The sequence below is a fragment of the Dipodomys merriami genome, unplaced genomic scaffold (assembly GCF_024711535.1).
Source record: "Dipodomys merriami isolate MVZ:Mamm:240054 unplaced genomic scaffold, mDipMer1.0.p SCAF_695, whole genome shotgun sequence".
Taxonomy (NCBI): domain Eukaryota; kingdom Metazoa; phylum Chordata; class Mammalia; order Rodentia; family Heteromyidae; genus Dipodomys; species Dipodomys merriami.
Window position 1 is genome coordinate 312641 of NW_027206285.1, and position 19032 is coordinate 331672.

Sequence of the window (19032 nt, forward strand, 5' to 3'; positions counted from 1 at the left end):
TCTCTCTCTCTCTCTCTCTCTCTCTCTCTCTCTCTCTCCTTTCTTTGTGTCAGTCCTGGGCCTTGAACACGGAGCCTGGGTGCTGTCCCTGAGCCTTTTTAATCAAGGCTAGCAGTCTACGGCTTTAACCACACATCCACATATGGCCTTTTGCTTTTGGTAGTTAATTGGATACAAGAGTCTTACAGGCTTCTCTGCCTGGTCCAAAAACCTTGATTCTCTGATCTCAGCCTCCTAATTAGATAACATGACAAGTGTGATGCACTGGCATCCAGCTCAAACCAAGGTTTCTTCATGTGCTGTGGCACCAGTCCTGGAACCCTTCATTGTCTATGACCCCCCAGAGCCTGGCGTACACTATAATGGTTTGTTAGATAAATAAATGAGCATCTGTCTATGACAATAGTATAGAAAAGTCCCATCTGATTCAGGTAAGTATCCTCTGTGGGGGAGGGGGACAAAGCCTGATGTATCTCTCCCACAGTTCTCCCTTCTCCCTCTTCACGCCCTCCTGGTGCCACCGCACTTAACAGTTTTGGCTCCAAAGATGTGAGCCATGATGGACTCACTGGATTCCAGGGCTTCTGCCTATCTTCTCAAAGATCTCTGTCCAGCGGCTGACCAGCTCTGTGGCACTCAATTCCAGACTCAGGTGTGAATGAGGTTGCCATGAGCTGAACGCCTGGCTCAAGGGGCCTCCTCTCCTCTCCCTGGGGCCAGCCAGGTGGTCTACCACATCTGGCACCCAAGTTTCATGTTGCAGAGAAAGGATGCTCTAGACATCCCAGGTTTCTGAATCTCCCAGAGTCCAATGCAGGTGCTAGGATTTGTCTCTGCTCACAGCTGGCAGGCTGGGGATGGTGAGGTAACAATCTGCTCCCCACGAACACCTCCACTGTGGTGGTCACCCTAGAGAGAGCTGGAGGAAATTCAGCAGCTGCCAGAGAAAGGCAGTCAAGGCACAACGTTCAAAGCAGGAGACAATCTGGCTTGGGAACTCTGCCTGCGCTGCTTTGAACGTCATTGTTGGTGGCTGAAATCGGCCGTCCAATTTGACCCATAATCCCAAGAGTTAGTGGAAATTGCCAGCTTAAATAAAAAATAAAAACCTGGAAAATGTGGCATTTAATTTGTCCCAATCAAACTTAAGGGGTTCCAAAGTCAGTAGTCCATTTTTCTTTCCAGACAGCCTACAGCAGGTTATAGAAACTGGCATTCAGAGAGCCCTAGCTAACTGCCACGTCCTGATACCGAGCGGTCTCCAGCAGGGGGAATAGAGTTGCCTACCACTGCCCATCTGGAAACAGGCCAGGCAGGACACAGATTGGAGACTGCAGGACTCCTGGGAGGATTGCCCACTAGTGCACTGCCTTGGGAGAGAATTCACGCCACCAGTAGGGGCCCGGAGCCATGTGCCCGGATGCCCACAGAGAGTGTAAATGCCCTAGGTAAGGTTCCCCTCTCATCCTTGGTCAGGGTGAACCATCTGCCATGTCACAGGATACGCCAGCCCCCAATACCTCATAGCTTCACAGCCCCTGCCCTACCCTCTCCCCCATCTCATTCCCTAATTATGTTTAGCAGACACATTCCCAACCCTTGAATTAGCTTCAACTATACACAGGAGAGCAGAGTGTCTGGCTGGAAGAGTGTGTCTGTGGTCACACTCACCTCACCAAACTACTGGCTGGGGATAGAAGGACAGTTGTCTACTCTAGTCCAGGGTTCACATAGGTCTCCTAGGGGAGGCCCATGAAGGCCCAGCAGCTACTGTGGGCTACAGGAAAGGGGGAAGAGAGAGGTGGAAATGGGAGAAAAGAAATGTCTACTGATTTCTGCCATAAAGGAGTCATGAACCTGTGATTGTGGTTGGGCTCGTACTTGGTATTGATGAAAATAAAAGAACAACAAATACACACACACACAGAAATAAAATGTTTTTGCTGTTTTTAGACATAGTGACTTAAACATATTTTCATTGCTGTCACCTCCCTGCTTTCCCAACACACACACACACACACACACACACACACACACACACACACACACACACACACACACACACACACACACACACAGAGAGAGAAATCCAGAACGATGACAGAAGACTCTTCCATGCAGCACATGCAATTTGCCAAATGATCACTCACCTCAGTACATTCAGGCTGTACAAGGAGAAAGATGATCTCTCTCTCTCTCTCTCTCTCTCTCTCTCTCTCTCTCTCTCTCTCTCTCTCTCTCTCTCTCTCTCTCTCTCTCTCTCTCTCTCTCTCTCTCACACACACACACACACACACAAACACACACACACACAAACACACACACACACACACACACACACACACACACACGCACGCACATACTCCTAGTAGTGTCTCTCCTAAGTTTGTTGGTTCCTCATCTGGGACATTGTATAAGCCGGAGCACGCAGGTTCCCATTCACTGTTCACTTGTCAGAACCAAGGGCTCGAACCCAAGGGGAGCACCACTCTAATGACACAGCACCACCCTGTCTCTCCCCTTCTCCATTGACAGACCCTTCCCCTTGGGAACAACCAGCCTTAACTTCCCAATCACTAAAACCCTAGGCCAGGATGCTGGGTGAAGGAATCCCCAGACAGGTGGCTCCTCAGAGCCAGGACTGAAAACAAGCAGGGGGTTATGGGGTCCCCAGGTGGGTGTCTCACCCGGGGTGGAGGCGGTGTTGAGGAAACAGATGGGGTCCTAAAGGCTACATACATGGATGGACTCCGTACTTCCAGCCTAGATGCTTCTGGGCGACTGGGCAGATTCTTGTGGAGGACAAGGATACCACATGGACCAGAAGCACCAGCATGAGCTAGCAGAGCTGGGAAATGTGATCACTCTGTGAATATTGTTGACAGCAGTGGTGGGGGGAACAGACCAGGTGTATGTGTGTTGGAGGGGCTGAATTCCTCCCAGAGATTCACCATCTATCTGACCCCCAGGGCCTTCACATACCTAGCGGGCTTTTCTGGGACCCTCCCCAGGTTAAAGGATGACTGAGCACAGAGGACAAGGGCTCACACAGCAAAGGGGCCTATCTTCTGCCTCCAACACCCCACATCCCCAAAGAAAAGGAAAAGACCAGAGAAGGCAGGTGTGCAGGTGTTGCTCCCCAACTCTGACTAAAGCCAGCAGGTTCCCACTAGGGATAGGAAGGGTGCAGATGAGCGGCTGTGTGGCTCCCACTGCTCTAGGCCAGGGTCTCAGTGGCACCTCCTTCTCACCCAACCCTGCATCTCCTCATTTCCTGGGCACTGGCCACTAGGGATGGGGGTGGAATCCCCAGTTCTACACCCACTCCCCCAACCCCCTCTCCTGGGTCACATTTGAGGCAGAGACAGGGCTGGCCTGCCTGGCGCTTGGGAGGCACGGTTGGGATGCAAGAGGGGAGGTGGGAGTCGTGGGTCCGGGTCCACGGGGGGGGGGCTGGGGGTGGAGAGAGGGGTAGGAAGAGCTCGCAAGGTGTGTGCCCATGCAGCAGCCACTAACATGTGCTGCTGGGAGAAGCTGTAGGCTGCGGTTCCAGTTGCAGCGGGCAGCGATGGCAGTGGCATGGTGGACACTTGGCCCCAGAGAGGAGGACCGGGGGCTGGCTGGGACTGGGTCAGAGCTGCAAGCCGGCTGGGGTCTCAACATCGCTGAATGACTCTAAGAGGCACCATGGGTCTGAGCCAGCAGGGACATGTATGAAAATTGGTGAGGCAATGAGGGCCAGGGAGAGGGTCGGGGTAGGGGCGGGCAGGTGGCTGAACTCCTGGCGCAGGGGCCTCAGATTCAGGGCCTACCTGGGCTCTGAGCCTTCCTTGGGTTTTGCGAGGGATGTGCCTGCTTTATGTGCTCTGTGCTCCTGGCCCAGATCCCCGGTCCTACAGCAACAGAGGCCAGCCATTGATGCCACCACCCCTGGTGCATGTGCCTGCTCTTCTCTCTGCTCTTTCTCTGTGCCCCCACTTCTCTCCCAGGCTGCCCCCCCCACCCACTGCGCAAGTGTGCCATCCCCTGTGTGCCCCTTGCTGCAGCAGCTATGATCCCCCTCGGCCATGCCCTGTCCTCCCCTGGGTCATACTCCTTCCCCACCTCTGCCATGTCCCCCACCACTGACTTTTTGCTGCCCTGACACTGCCCTAAGTCTACCAGGCCATGGCAGAAGCAGTCTCATGTCAGCTCAGGGCTTTCCCCCAACCCCAGCAGCTGCCCTGGGGGAGTATCAAATTTCTCCTCAGCACAACCGCTGGGAGTGTCTCATCTCCATCCATCCCACACACGAAGCAGGTGCACAATGAGCCTCCGTGTGTGTGTGTGTGTGTGTGTGTGTGTGTGTGTGTGTGTGTGTGTGTGTGTGTGATTGTCGCAGATACCTACCTCTCAAGGACTCAGAACATAGTATATTTGGGATCACAGCACACAGCACACTCTAAATAAATAGCACAAAGTACCTTGTGTAATGGACTCAGCACAATGTGCCTTTTGAAAGACTCAGCACATAGCAACCTTTGGGATTCTCATGGTAATCTAATGACCAATAAGATTAGACATGCCATTTTGACATCACTAAACATAAATATAGTATTATGGCATCATATGTCATAGTGACATTATAGACATATTGTGAATGCCTATTCTGTGATTTCATTCTGTTTCAAGGGAGCAAAATTGGTGGATATCAGAAATCCATTGTGACCCCAAAGCCATTGTGACATGAATATCCCATTGTGATATCATTAACCTATTGTGACAACACAAACCTGTCCTGTCCATTGTGACCTCATCACCAATGTGACATCACAAAGCCATTGTGAGATCACATTGCTGTTGTGACATTACAATCACCTTGAGACCTCCCAAACCCATTATGACATCTTTAGCCCCTTTGTAAAAAACACATGGCCTTTGTGACATCACATTCCCTTTGTGTTTCCATATCCTCATTGTGAAATGTCAATTGAGATCAGATATGCTATTGTAATATCACAAAGCATTTGCAATATAATAATCGATGTGACATCACATTGTCAATATAACAACATCAGCTCATTGTGACATCACCAATCTGTAATGAAATTATACCACTATGACATCACATTGTAACCGTGACATAATATATACATTATGAATGCCTATTATGTGATTTCATTATATTTCAAATGTGGCATGTGTGTTCATATCACAAACTTTATAACCATTGTGACATCACAATCCCTTTGTGACATAACATTGCCATTGTGATATCTCTAAACAACTGTGACAACTCAAACATGTCCTTTCCTCAAAAGTTTGTGACATGTTACCACTGTGTTATGTTAGGCCCATTGAGAGCTCAAACTATTTTCGACATATTAGAAATAAAATGTGACATCATGAATATTGGAACATCACACTGCTACATGTAATGAACATAGTGTCACATCACAAATCTGTTCTGACTTCATCACATTTGCGCCAACAAATCCTTTGGAATTCTCATAATCCCATTCTAAACTCATATACTCATTGTGAGTTAATGACAATTGAGGTCTGTAATGCTATTGTCACATCACCAATCTACTGCGACATCACAAAACGATTTTGAACTCATCACTATTATCGCATCACCCACTAATTGTGATATAACAACACTCTTATGACATTATAATTTGACATTGTATTGCAATTGTGATATTTCTGTACCATCATGCTTTCACAAACCTATTATGACCTCATTACATATTAGAAAATTCCTGGCCTTTTTTTAAATCCAGCTCTTTCTGTGAACTTGTATCAGTTAAATTGAAGCAATTGAAATTTGATCTAAGATATAATATTAAAAACTAGTTTTGACATCACTAACCATTTTTATATCAACACTTTGACAACTGAAATGTGTTAGAACTTTAGCACTTTTGACAAAAAACATGGCTTTTGTGTCATCACAGTTCATTTGTGTTTGTCATTGTGACTTCATTCTCATGTCCTCACTATAAACTAATGGCAATTAAGATCTGACATGCCATTGTGATATCACAAACCCTTTGTGATATTATCACCAGTGTGACATCTGACTGTAATTATGACACCATCAGTTCATTGTGAAATCACCAAGCTTCAGTGACATCATAGCATTATGACATCACATTGCCATTTTGCTGTCATATACATATTGTGAATGTATATCATGTGATTTCATTCTATTTCAAATTTGGCATATCAGCTGATATCAGAAATACATTGTGACTTCATAACCTTTGTAACATTGTAAACTCTGTGTAACATCATAACCAGTGTGACATCACATTGTTGTTATGACATCTTTATATTATGACATCATTTTGTGACATCACAAAATGACAGTGGCATTATAGCATTTGCCATTATGTCATTGTGATATCATAGTCATATTATGAATGCCTAGTCTGTGATTTCATTGTATTTGAAATGTGCCATGTGGGTTGATATAAGAAACTCATTGAGATGTCATAACCATTGTCAAATCAAAATCCCTTTGTGATATCAATTTGGCAATATGACATCACAATGGCCATGTGATGTTACTAAGACATCGTGATATCGCAATGGTCATGAACTCATAATTTGTTTCTGATATCAACTGACATGCTACATTAGAAATAGAATCAAATAACATAATAGGCAAGCACAACATGTCTATGACATCAGAATGACAATGTGATGTTACAATGCTATGATGTCATCATAGTTTTACATGTCAAAATGAGATGATGGTGTCATAATGGAAACATGATGTCACAATTATAATGATGTCAGAAAGGATTTATGTTTCAATGGTATGTCTGATGTCAGTTTTCATTTGTTCCCCATGAGGATATGGACACAAAAAGGTTCTGTGATTTCACAGAGGCTATGTGTGTTTTCAAAGGCGGTAAGAGGTCATAATAGGTTTGGGATGGCACAATATGATCCATACTTCAATCTTCTTCTGTGAATTCATATCCTCATTGTGAAATAGTAGCAAATAAAATTGGGCATGTGATTATGAGATGTGACTTCACAAATCTATTTGATTTCATCAGCAATGTGACATCACAGACCCATTGTGAGCTTTCATTGCCATTTGACATCACTATCACATTGTGACATCCCAAACCTATTACCTCTTAGCACCTTTGAAAAAACACATGGCCTATGTGACATCACGGTCCCTTTGTTTAACTATGCCCTCATTTTAAACTGATTGATATCAGACATGCCACTGTAACATCACAAATCCTTTGTGACATCACCAGTGTGTTATAACATTGTCATTATGACAGCATCAACTACTTTTGACATCACAAAACCACAATGACAAGATAGCGTTATGAGATCACATTGCCATTTTGATATTATAGACAGATTGTGAATGCCTGTTTTTAATGTTTTTTTTTTCAGTAGTGGGGATTGAACTCTGGGCTTGGGTGCTGTCCCTGCTCTTCAGCTTAAGGCGAGCACTCTATTGCTTGAGCCACAGTGCCACTTCTGATTTTCTAGTGGTTTTTATTGGAGATAAGAGTCTCATGGACTTTCCTGCCTGAGCGGGCTTTGAACTGCGATCCTCAGATCTCAGACTCCTGAGTAGCTAGGATTACAGGTGTGAGCCATTGGCACTCAGCTTTTTCATTCTATTTCAAATTTTCATGTGTGTTGATATCAGAAACATAATGTGACCTCATAACCATTGTAAAATCATAAATCAGCAGTGACATCAAATTGTCATTATGACACTATCAGCTCATTGTGACATCAACAAATGACAATGGCATCACAGCATTATAAATCACAGTGATATTGTTCCATCATAGACGTAACTGTGAAAGCCTATTATGGGAATTCATTCTATTTCAGAAACCCATTTTGACCATACAACCATTGTGATAACATTAACCTGCTGTGCCATCACATACGTCTTGTTTTAGTTTTGTTGTAAGTTTTGTGATATGCTACCATTGTCCTATATTAGGCCGTTTGTGAGCTCATAATCTGTTTTCAATCATATTTCTGGTATGACAAGTTATATCAGAAATCTCCTCTGACATCATACTGCCAGATGTCATTACCATTGTGTCACATTGTGAGGTGACATTACAAACCTGTTAGAAGAGCATCACATTTGTGAAAACACATGCCTTTGGATACATTACAGTCCCTTTTTGAACTCATATGTTCATTGCCAATTAATGACAATTGAGATCTGCCATGCCACTCTGACATCATGAACCCATTGTGACATTACAAACTTATTGTGACATCATCACAAGAATGGCATCAACAACTAATTGTGGTATCAAAGCAATATTTTGACATGATATTGTGGTATTGTTGTTGTGATATCACTGTCTCATTGTGTTTCTACAAACCTGTTATGGTCACATCACATCTTAGAAAATTCATGGCCTTTGAGACTTCAAGCTCTTTCTGTGAACTCATGTACTTATGACCTCTAAGGCAAGGAGAGAAACCATTGAGTCACATTTAATATAATAAACCAATTTACACTCGAAAGGGGACTGAAATTACCTTATCTGGGACTGGATACCTGGGTCCAAGAGCAGCCTTGACCACCAAACCTCAGAATGGGCAGTCCCACCCTTTCTTAATTGGTCTACAAACCAACAGCCAAAAAACTATTATCTCCAAAGCTTCCAACCTCAATGGGCAAGGCTTTTTACTTTTCCATTCCTCCCTTCTTCGCTACAAACCTGTCCTTCCTTCTTGAATTGTTGTCATAATGCCATTGGGTTTTGTTATGTCAAAATGAGCTGATGCTCTCATAATGAAAATGTGATGTCACACTGTTTAAGATGTCACAAACACTTTTTGATGTTATAATGGCATGTCTGATCTCAATTGTCATTAGTTAACAACAAGGATATCGGTACACAAAGGGACTGTGATGTTGAAAAGGGCATGTGATTTTTCAATGGAGCTAAGAGGTCATAATAGATTTGAGATGTCACAATGGAATCACAATGTCACAGTGACAATGTTGTCACAATGGCTTTGTGATGTGGTGGTGATGATGTCAAAATGGGTTTGTGATGTCACAATGAGTTTGTAATATCACAATCAAAGTTCCAATTTCAATTGCTACTAGTTCTCAAGGAGGATACTGTAATAATCAGCAGGGCCCCGATAATCTACAGGATCGAATAATCAGCGTGGCCCCATCTCCTGGCCAGCTGGAGAGGGCAAAGTATGCCACCAAAGAAGGTGGGGCATTCTGTGGGATGGTCTGGTGCATTAATCACCACGTTTTGAGCTGCTAAGAAGTGATTGGGCTGTGGGGAGTTTGGGATATGACAGTTGAAAACTATTAGGCAGTTGGAGTGGAGAAGGGGCACAGACTTTATATAGGCTGCTTGTTCAGAGCAATAGAAGGAGAGAGAAAAAGGGAAAAGTCCTGGAAGGAAGTAAGTGGTGTGATAGCAGAAGGGGAAAGACCTGGGAGGAGAGGAAGTTGAGAGAGGGCAGGAGGTGAAGGATGGCAATTGACGACCCACGCAAAGCAGTTCAGGCCTGTGGAGAGTGGAGAGGCCTTAAGAGTAGAAGGATCTGGTAGAAGGGAAAAAGGGAAAGACCTTGAAAAAAGTATAGGTCTGTAGTGAAGGAGAGACAAAGGTAAGGGGAAAAAGGCTTGCCCTATGATGTTTGGAGCTTTGGATATTATAATTTTGGGGGTTGGTTGTTTGGAGAATATTTATTATATTAACTGTGTCTTGATGGATCCTCTCGAACTATAGAGGTCCTAATTTTTGGAGACCCCATTGAAATAATCCATTTGGATGGCATCAAGCCTCAGCCCCAGGGAAATATCTCCATAGGTAAGAGTGTTAGCCCTTAGGGTTCAGAGTCTACCTTGAGTGTTTGTCTCGAGAGGACGAACATGGCTAAAAGTCATTTAGGTACCTCTAGGGGTGCGTCTGGGCAAGCTTGCCTGCCTGTTTTGGGGACCCTCTCTGGAGGTCATCTGTGGCTTCCTTGGGATGCCATCTGGGAACTCCTTGAGAAGCCATGTAGGGCTTCTTTGGGAAGCCATCTGGAACCTCACCAAGAGTACATGTGCGACCTCCTTGAGAAGCCATCTGAGACCTACCCTGGAGGTCATTTAGGGCCTTCTCCAGGGGCCATCTTGGACTTTCTCCAGAGGTCATCTGGGACTTCCTCAGGAGGCCACCTGAAGGCACTTCAAAAGTAGTCATTGTCAAAAACGAACTTTACAACTTTGTTGGGGGGGAGGATTGAATGGGGGGCCAGGGGGAGGATGGGAAGGGATGGGAAGGGATGGGAAGGGGAAACAAAGTAGGAGGCTACAATGCTTGATAAGAAATGTACTCATTATCTTGCCCATGTAATTGTAACCCCTCTGTACAGTATTTTCACAGTAAATTAAAAAAAAAGTCGTCATTGGGGCTTCCTTATGAGGCAATCTAGTACCACCTCCTGAGGTCGTCTGGAGCTTCTTTGGGAGGTAATCTCAGGTTACCTTGATGAGAAATCTATGACCGTTTTTGGACATTATCTTAGACTTCCTTGAGAAGCCATATAGGAACTTCTCTGGAGATTATCTGTGGCTTTCTAAAGAGGATTATATGGAACCTCCTCTGGAGTTAATATGTGACCTCCTTGAGTGGCCATCTGGGAGCTACTCGAGAGGTAATGTCAGCCTCATTGAGAGGACATCTGGGACTGCCTTTGGAGGTCATCTGACACTTCCTTGGGAAGCCATTTGGAACCTCCATGAGAGGTCATCTAGGGCCTCCTAGGGAGGACATATGTGACATCCTCCAGAGGTCATCTTGTTGCCTCCTCAAGAGGCAGTCTGGGATGGTCTCTCTGTCACCTGGTGCCTCCTGTAGAGGTCAGCATTGAGAGGTATGGGATATATGGGTTAAGTGTATGTGGATATTGGTCTGTGTGTGTATGCTAATAGTTCTATCTGTGTACTGTATGCCCTTCTGTTTACTCCTTTTCTTAGGACAAGGCCTAAAGTTGTCATATCCAAAAAATATTCTCCCCCAGGGTTATAAAATCCCTCAGAGGAAGATGCACTGATGTACTCTCTCTCCTATTCTTTGCCATCAGCCCCTCTAATGTTAAGTCCTGCCATACCAAAAGTGGTTACTTATACCAGCCTGAGGTGGTATAATGTGGTATGTTACTCTTATTACCCTTGAGAAGGAAACATGGAGGATATGGTGGGAACACCCCCTTTCTAATCTATGTTCCCTTTACAAGTAGTGACCTGTATGACTGGAAACAGCAAAATCCCTCCTTTTTAGAAAAAAAAACCAGGGGCTCATTACCTCATTAGAGACAGTAATTTTCAAACACAAGCACATCTGGGATGAGGGTTAGCAAATTTTACAGGTGCTTTTCACCTGGTAGAAAAGGGAGTGAATCCTCCTTGGTGACTTGATGGTGGGCCTTGGACCAGACAGTAGCCCCACTATTGAACCAGACCATTTGGAGCAAGTCTTTCCCCAGACTTACCCAAGCTGAGACTAACAGTGATCGAGGTATGGAGGTGCTTACCAATTATTGTCAGGTTTGGTTAGCAGTGGCTTGAAAGCCAAGTCATCAATCTAAGGTGAGTGAGATGGTACAGTTCTCCAGTGAGTACACTGAAACTTCTCCCAGAAGCCTATAGTACATCTAGGCCTATAGATCTTGAACCCTGGAGAATCAAAGAGCCCTAAATATGGCCTTTGTTACCCAATTAGCACCAGATATTAGAAGAAAGCTTCAAAAGTTAGAAGCTTGTGAGGTAAAGGTGTATTCTAAGTTGGAAGTGGTTTCCCAGTGGGTGTTTGATAACAGAGATACCCTGGAAAAAAAGAGTCTAAGAAGGGATTTTGAGTTTTGGTAGGAGCACCAGAATCATCCCAAGGCTCCCAGAAGGCTTCCAATAGCTGATGCCAACCCAGAGAATACAAAGAGAATTCTCAGAAGGAAGAGCCAGCACGAAGACTTCCCTCACCCTCCCTGGCACGGCACCTCTGCCTGGCTGGTGCAAGCAGCCCAACGCAGTCAGGAGCAGCAGCAGCTGTCAGCAGTGGTGAAAAACCCTAGACTTGCAGGGTGGCACCTCCATCCTGCTTGTGTAAATAGTCTAGCCTAACCTGAAGCAGCAGCGGCAGCTTGTAGTGGCAGCAAACCACCCAGACTCCAGACACAATGCCTCTTGGCACTAGGCCACAGGAACAGCCCAGACCAGCCCTGGGCGACAGTGTGCCTGGGGTGGGGACAGCTGCAGTGAACAACTCCAGACCCATGGCTGTTTTTGCCTTTCCATGCTGGCCCACATAAGTGGCCCAGCCTAGCCCCAGGCAGCAACAGTGGTTAATACCTGACTTGTGGTGAGGTGCCTGGCTTGCATAAGTGGCCCAGCTGATCCTGGGGCAGTGGCAGCAGCTGGGTAGTGGTAGCTGCATCGGCAGCAGCAGCAGCGTGGACAGCAGCAGTGAACAACTCTGGTCCAGTAAGGGGTGTGGCGCCTCTCAATACTGGCTTGCATAAACAGCCCAGCACAACTCCTGATGGCAAAGGTGGTGAACAACCCCAGACTTGAGGCAGGGTGTAGTGCTGAACAACCAAAGAAAAGCCTCATGAACTTTCCTGTCTGGGCTGGCTTTGAACGTGACTACACAGATCTGAGTCTCCTGAGTAAATAAAGAAGTTACAGGCATTCACACCAGCAGGGTCTTACTCTTGCCAACCCCCTATTTTTTTTAAATCGATCACTTCTTAGTTCATAAAACGAAGTTAAGCAAATACAAGAGGATCAACATAATACCCTGTATTATATCTGACCATAGTGGAATCAAATTAGTTCTCAATAACAAGGCATAAAGTAGAAAAAACTTATTTATTTATTTATTTATTTATTTTTTGGTCCGGTAGTGGGGCCCGAACTCTGGGCCTGGGCGCTATCCCTCAGCTCTTCAGCTCAAGGCTAGCGCTCTACCACTTGAGCCACAGCGCCACTTCCGGTATTTTTCTTTTTGCTTATGTGGTGCTGAGGAATTGAACCCAGGGCCTCAGGCATGCAAGGCAAGCACTCTACCACTGAGCCACCTTCCCAGCCCAAAGTAGAAAAAACTTAAACACATGGAAATTAAACAGCACTCTGTTGAACAATACATGGATCACAGAAGAAATTAAAAAAGAAATTAAAAATTCCTACAATTCAATGAAAACAAAGATACATCACAAAGAAACCTATGGGACCCACAAAAGCAGTCCTGAGGGGCAAATTTATTGCTCTCAGTGAGCACAACAATAAAACAGATCAAGTAAACAATCTTATGATGTAACTAAAACTGCTAGAGAAAAAAGAAAAAATTGAACCTAATGTTGCTAGACAGAAAGAAATAACTGAAATAAGAGGTGAAATTAATGAGATAGAGACTAGGAAAATTATAAATAAAATTACTAAAACAAAAAGATATTTTTTCAAAAAAGTCAATAAAACTGATGGATCACTGGCAACAGTAACTAACAAAATCAGAGCAGAGATCCAAATCAACAATATCAGAGATATGACAGGAAAAATTACAACAAACATCCCACCAAACAATCATAAAGAAGTAATTCCAGACTCTATTCACAAAGGAAGGAAAACCTAGCAGAGATGAATGAATTTCTACAGAAATACAAATTTCTATCCCCCGCTTTCCTTTTAAGCCATGCTTCTCCACCATGTATGGTGGGGGCAGCAGTTTGGTAAATAAATTTCTTTTCCTGCCTGAGTAGCATGTGGTGTTCTCTCCATCGCCTACCTAATGAAACCTACCTATTTAATACACCTTACATATGGTGCCATGCTCGGATGGAGTTTTTGAGTTGGAAATGTTAGAATTTCCCAATCACCCCTTTTCTGCGAACCAAACTGCCTTGAGACACCACGTGAGACTTTTCACCAATACCATTGCTGGCCTTCACATCCAAGTCTACACCACTTCTTTATTCCAGTGAGTAAAGCTATTCTCTACAGCTCTCAGTTGCTTAATCTCTGTTCAGACGTGGCGCCACACCAGAGAGCTCCTACAGCCTTTAGCTGAAAGGCTGGTCACCTCAGAAGCTGAGGATGCTAGGTTTTGAGGGCTTGGCATTTTTCTCTAGAGGGCTCTGGGGGAAGTCGGGATGCCGCTTCTGCCTGGTCAGCTCTCCACTCACCAGATTGACTGTCCTACACATTTAACGGGGTGCTGCGAGTCATGCCGAGCCGTGAAACCCCTCTGAGCTCAGGAGCTCCCTTGATAGCCAGAGTACCTAATATTTTCATGCTGTTCTCAGATTTAGACAATTTTTGCCTCTGCAATGGTACATGGTCAGAAGTCTGTTTACTTTCAGGTTCTTTTTGCTCTCTGCTATTCATGTCTAACTTTCTATATCTCTCCCTTTCTTTTCTACAACTTTCTCAATTGTGCCCTGAAGAGTGTGATGTGGGCTGGGTCCTAGGGACCCCCTCTAGTTTCCCTCTCAAAGGCTAGCCAAGCTTGATTTTTTGTTCAGCGTTTCTTTGTATTTTTTCAGAAATTTGCCATCTTGAGTTTGCCATCTTGGCCACAAGGTGGGTTAGGGGTTTGGCCCCATCCAACCCTGACCCTTCCACCAAGCTTACTACTCCTCCATTCATCTATTCTAGTGTACCTTGCTAACAAGTTGCTCATTTCACAGACCCTAGTAACTGAGGCCGAACTATCTAATGTGCTTTGTTAGCAAAGATGTCAAAACATTGTTGTCAAAAATTGTAGGTTTTGAGTTTTGCCTTTTTTATTTTGTGTTTTGTAGTCTAGTACTGACTATGTGATTCTAAAATATTGGGAATATCTGTGCTAAGAATCTCACATCTAACGAGTTTTGTCATTATAGCATATTTGGTCAATTCCTGATAAGGACCAGGTAAGCTCTACTTATTCTATTTGATCTCCTTGTTGCTTTAATTGGAAATAACAAAGTGCCACCAAAGTGTGGCAAAGTTTCCAGTTCAAACCAGCCCGGGCTGAAAAATCCCTCAGACTCCATCTCCCAACTAAACTGCAAAGTGCCAGGCTGGAAGCATGGCTCGAGCCTCTTATCTCTAACCAACAAACACTGCAAATGGTACTATAACTCAAAGTGGTAGAGTGCTAGCCTACCTGAGCAGAACTGCTCAAGTACAGTGCCAAGGCCTTGAGTTCAAACCTCCTTGAATACAAACTGGGACAATCCATCCCAGCAATGAGCACCTATCCTCAGCCAGTCTGGGAAACAAGGGATCATGGAGTGGAGTAACAGGAGATGATATCACATTAAGCACTTTGTGCCTGCCCTTTCAAAATTAACAGAGTCCAGAGGTGAATACAAGTAAGAAGACTGCCCATCTAATGTCCGTACCTGTTTACCTTTCAACTGGACAGGAATTTATATTCTTGCCTTTGTCACTTCACGTCTTCTCTACCTAGTTTCCAGATGTCAGAAGTAGCTAGGGACATTTCTAACAATATTTTCAGCCCCAAGTCCTTCCTATTGCCATTTATTTGATCTCTAGTATTTTTTCAGTCCGTCAATTCCTCACTAGACTTCTCCAGACTTTGTCCAAGAGAATTGCCTCCTCCAGACTTCATCTAAGGACGCAATGCCCAAGTGACAGCTGTTGCATGCTGCCTTCTCCCAGAGTGGACCACATTTAAGCCTTTTAAACCTAATGTCGATGCCCCTTGCAAACAGGAAGTAGCCAAAGAGAATCTTCGACCTTTTTCTTAATAATCAAAAGGCTGGAATGTAAGGTCTGAACAGGAACACCTCCCTCACTCTTGCCTAAATTTCTCCCAGTATCTGTTAAATAGTTAACTGGCACACCTGGAAGCAGTAACCTTCCCCTCCTTCTAGGTCACATCCTGGGCCACCTCTGGTCACATGCCTACCACCTGACCTTAGGAGGATCCAAGACCCTGAGATCACATCAAGATCGACTGTGGCCACACCGTTCCCCCACTAGGCCACACCTCTTCCTGTCCTTGCCTTAGATAAGTCCTGGCCTAAAGGTAGGTATCCCCCCTTCCTTTTCAGGCCTGCTTCTCCACCATGCATGGTGGGGGACAGCAGTTCAGAAAATCAACTTCTTTTCCTGCATGAAAAAAAAGAAATACAAATTTCCCAAATACAACCAAGAAGAAATAAATCAATTAAACATGTCAATAACCTACAATGAGATAATGGAAGTAATCAGAAATCTTCCAACAGGAAAAGACCAGGACCTGATGGATTCACTACAGAATTCTATAAGGCCTTTAAAGAGGAACTAATACCTACACTCCTCAAGCTCTTTAGAGAAATAGAAACAGAGGAAGTAATCACAAACTCATTCTATGAATTCATCCCCATTCATTCATTCATCCCCAAACCAGGCAGAGACCCAACAAAAAAAAGAACTACACAACAATCACTTTAATTAAGACAGATGCAAAGCCCCTCAATAAACTTGCAGCCAACAGAATCTAGAAACATATAAAAAAATCATACATTATGACCAATTAGGCTTCATCCCAGAGATGCAGGGATGGTTTAACATTTGTAAGTCAATAAGTGTAATCCATCACATCAACAGATCCAAGATCAAGATCCACATGATTATCTCCATTGATGCAGAAAAGGCTTTTGATAAAATTCAGCGCTCATGTTAAAAGCTCCAGAAAAAATAGGAATAGAAAGAATATTTCATAAGACAATAAAAGCCTTACATGGCTGATCAAAGGTCAATATTTTACTTAATGGGGAAAAACGACAACCAATTCCCCTAAAAACAGGAACAAGGCAATGATTCCCACTCTCTCCACTCCTCTTCAACATAGTTCTGGAATTCTTCACGAGCAATAAGGCAAGAAAAATACATTAGAGGGATCCACATAGGAAAGGAAGAAGACAAACTATCTCTTTTTGCAGATGGCATTATTTTATAAATTAACGATCCCTAAGGCTCCATCCCCAAACTCTTAGAGCTTATAAACCAATTTGGCAAAGTAGCAGGATACAAAATTAACCCACCTAAAACAGTTGCCTTTCTGTACAGCAACAATGTACAAGCAGAAATGGCAATCAAGGAAACAACCCCGTTCACAATAATCTCAAAAAAAGTATCTAGGAATTAACCTAAACAAAGATTTAAAGGGTCTATTTCATGGAAACTATAAAAGCCTTAAAAAATGAAACATAGTGGCTACCAAGAAATGGAAAGACTTCCCATGTTCCTGTATAGGCAGAATTAATATGGTGAAAATGGCCATACTGCCAAAATTAATAAACACATTCAGTGCAATTCCCATTAAAATTCCAATGACCTACTTTACTGAAATAGAGAATATAGTCCAAAAGTTCATATGGAACAACAAAAGACTTAGCATAGTCAAAACAATTTTAGGCAAAAGAAAGAATTCAGGAGGGATCATGATACAGGACTTCAAGCTCTACTATAGAGCCATAATAACAAAGACAGCTTGGTAATGGCACAAAAAGAGACCCCAAAATAAATGAGACAGGTTAGAGGAGCCAGAAATATAGCCGCATATGTACAGTCAGTTGATAATTTGACAAAGGAGCAAAAGACATACTGTGGAAGAAAAAAAACCTCTTCAACTATTGATGTTGGGAAAACTCGCCACATGCAGAAAACTAAAATGGACCCTAGCCTAACACCATGCATTAACATCAACTCAAAATGGATTAAAGACCTTCACATCAAGCCTGAAACTCTGAAACTACTGTAGGACATAGTATGAGAGACACTTGAACTTATAGGCACAGGCAGGAACTTCCAGAACAGATTCCCAGGGTCACAACAAATTGGAGAATGATTTGATAAATGGGACAGATAAAAATAACAACCAAACTAGAAAGAAAGCCAAATAATTGGGAAAAATATTTATCAGATATATATAAGAGAAGTTCACCATTATATATGGTGAACACAAGAAACTAACCCTTCACAAACCTAACAAATCAATCTTGAAATGGTCAAGGGTGTTAAAGAAAGAATTCTCAGAAGAAGAGATAAAAATGGCAAAGAAACACATGAGGAAATGTTCATCATTCCTGGCTGTAAAGGTAATGAAAATAAAAACAACTCTGAGATAGCACCTTACCCCAGTCAGAATGGCCCACGTCCTAAATTCAGTCAATGACAAATGCTGGAAGGGATGAAAAGAGAGAGAAAAACATTACTTCATTGCTAATGGGAATGTATACTAATACAACCACTTTGGAAAGCAGTCTGGAGGTACCTCAGAAAGCTAAATATCGAGCCGGGCACTGGTGGCTCACGCCTGTAATCCTAGCTACTCAGGAGGCTGAGATCTGAGGATCGCGGTTCAAAGCCAGCCCGGGCAGGAGAGACCGTGAGACTCCTATCTCCAATAAACCACCAGAAAACCAGAAGTGGCGCTGTAGCTCAAGTGGTAGAGCGCTCGCCTTGAGCTGAAGAGCTGAGGGACAGCGCCCAGGCCCAGAGTTCAAGCCCCACGACTGACAAAAAAAATAAATAAATAAGAAAGCTAAATATCGACCAGTCCTATGAACTGGCCATACCACCCCTAGGCATCTACGCTGAACAACAGGAACCACTATACAAACACACACACACCTCTATGATTATTGCAGCACTGTTCACAATAGCCAAGATTTGGAAACAACCAGATGAGCAACTATTGATAATTGGATCCAAAAATTGTGGTACCTATACAATAGAATACTATGTAGCCATTAGAAAGGACAAAATGATGGCATTTGCAGGGAAATGGATGAAACTAGACCAAATTATTTGAGTGAGGTAAGCCAAGAACAAAGATACGTGGATGATGGGCTGGGAAGGTAACTCAGTGGTAAAGCTCTCGCCTTGCATGCATGAGGCCCTGGGTTCAATTCCTCAGCACCACGTAAGCAAAAAGAAAAAAAAGCCGAAAGTTCACTGTAGCTCAAGTGGTAGAGCGCTAACCTTGAGCTGAAGATCTGAGGGACAGCGCCCAGAGTTCAGGGCCC